General features: G+C 42.2%; 1 protein-coding gene across 2 annotated transcripts in view; it reads right to left on the bottom strand.

Annotated features, from left to right (window-relative positions):
- The window catches only part of tmem178a (transmembrane protein 178a), a 10,002-nt gene that overhangs the window by 6,262 nt on the left and 1,240 nt on the right, over positions 1-2,500 (bottom strand). The gene's annotated exons all lie outside the window — the stretch shown is intronic.

Raw genomic sequence — 2,500 nt, 5'->3', positions numbered from 1 at the left:
AGTCAAGCTTCAGTTTCAGATTCACCTGTGATAGAAACATGTGATGGAGCATCACTAACCTGACATCAGTGTGTAGTAACATCAGTGTGTAGTAACATCAGTGTGTAGTAACATCAGTGTGTAGTAACATCAGTGTGTAGTAACATCAGTGTGTAGTAACATAGGTGTGTAGTAACATCAGTGTGTAGTAACATCAGTGTGTAGTAACATCAGTGTGTAGTAACACTAACATCAGTGTGTAGTAACACTAACATCAGTGTGTAGTAACATCAGTGTGTAGTAACATCAGTGTGTAGTAACACTAACATCAGTGTGTAGTAACACTAACATCAGTGTGTAGTAACATCAGTGTGTAGTAACATCAGTGTGTAGTAACACTAACATCAGTGTGTAGTAACATCAGTGTGTAGTAACACTAACATCAGTGTGTAGTAACATCAGTGTGTAGTAACATCAGTGTGTAGTAACACTAACATCAGTGTGTAGTAACATCAGTGTGTAGTAACACTAACATCAGTGTGTAGTAACATCAGTGTGTAGTAACACTAACATCAGTGTGTAGTAACATCAGTGTGTAGTAACACTAACATCAGTGTGTAGTAACACTAACATCAGTGTGTAGTAACACTAACATCAGTGTGTAGTAACATCAGTGTGTAGTAACACTAACATTTCGGTTCGGTACGTACCTCGGTTTTTAAGTCACGGTTCGGTACGTTTTTGGTGCAGCAGAAAAATTATCAGAAAACATAAAATATATATATATTTTTTTAATTATTATTAAACTGTGAATAATGTATTCACTCAAATAAATACAAAATATAATAAAATAAACATTAAGGTGCAGCATTTTGATGAACTGAGATCATCTGTATTTGAACTGTACTGTGCTCGTACCTCAGCAGACAGCTTGACATTAGGACTTGCTTGTCGTTGTATTTTCATGTTTGTTTAAAGAAAGATGAACTTGTCCACACTGTTTGCTGAAAGGGCAGATCTGCTGGCACTAACAATGTCTCCTGCTGTGGAGAACACCCTCTCTAGGGACAGAGGTAGCAGATACAGCCAGGTAGAGCTTTGCTAACATGGCAACATAAGGATGGCGTTTGTAATAGCTTTGGCTCGGTCTGAACTTGTTGCGAGTGGTGGAGGCTTAAATGCTAGCGGGAGTTGGGTTTGCTCTTCAGTCTGTTTTCTTTTGGTACCGGTGATATTCACGTTCGGGTGATGCCTTTTCAAATGAGTGTGCAAGTTTGATGTATTGCCAGCCGCGTAACCAATGTTAGTTGAACAATGCCGACAAACAGCTTTGGTTTGGTCCACCTGTCTTTGTCCCTCATCCTCCCAAACCGGAGACTCCAATGATGCTGGAGGATTTTAGAGATCAACTTTATCTGCGTTCACCATTTCGACAGTTCCTCAAATTACTGACTACATTTGAACGCATCCCTGTGACCAGCTCTCATAGTATGCCTCTCGTCCAATGAAATGACTCGCTCTATGACGCGTTGAACCCAATGTGAGCAAATTACTCTGAATGCTGCGACGCAGCACCTGAGATTACTTCCAAGAAGTTGTTCACGTTCTCAATTTTTTACGTTTAACGTTATATTCGTTCGGTACACTTCGGTACACAAGTGTACCGAACCGAAGGGCCCGTACCGAATAATTTCGGTACGGGTACGTATACCGTTACACCCCTAGTGTGTAGTAACATCAGTGTGTAGTAACACTAACATCAGTGTGAAGTAACATCAGTGTAGATATATTAAATATATATATATATATATATATTTAATAGGGCTGTCAAGTTAACGCGTTAATAACACGCGATTAACGCATGTGTATTTTTTGTCCTTGGCCGCCCCGTAGTTTCAGAGCGCATCGAGTTTAAAACACCATCTACAAGCTGATGCTGACAGCCCCGCTCCCGCTTGCGGCTGACCAAACTTCCACGCTCACCGGCAGGCACCGACTGGCCATCGGGAGGACCGGGAGGGTGTGTGTATGTGTGGCGCGAGCGAGCGAGAGAGAGACCTTACGTGTATTGTTGTTGTTGTTAGCATCTAGTGCTAGCTAGCTGCGCTAACGGATATAAAGAGCTGTTTAAATGAAAACAGAGGAGTGACATTTCGCCGACAACTGCGCCGAGCAGGACAAGCGGGACATTGTGGGAACAGTCAGCACACTCAGCACGGGTAGTGCGCGCAACATGATTGCAGCGTCCAGGAAGCTCCTGTTCGAGCATATGCCTTGAGTTACACATAGCTCCAACGATCCATCCCACACACACACACACACACACACACACACACACACACACACACACACACACACACACACACACACACACACACACACACACACACACACACACACACACACACACACACACACATAGACACACACACACACACACACACTTTGTATTGTATTATTGTATGAGAGAGGTTCCAGATTGAATTAAGGTGAATATTTGTAATGTTCAAATGATAATAAA

Source organism: Notothenia rossii (assembly GCF_949606895.1).
Source record: "Notothenia rossii genome assembly, chromosome: 1".
In the NCBI taxonomy this organism is placed as follows: Eukaryota; Metazoa; Chordata; class Actinopteri; order Perciformes; family Nototheniidae; genus Notothenia; species Notothenia rossii.
This window is presented reverse-complemented; position numbering and strand designations above follow the sequence as displayed.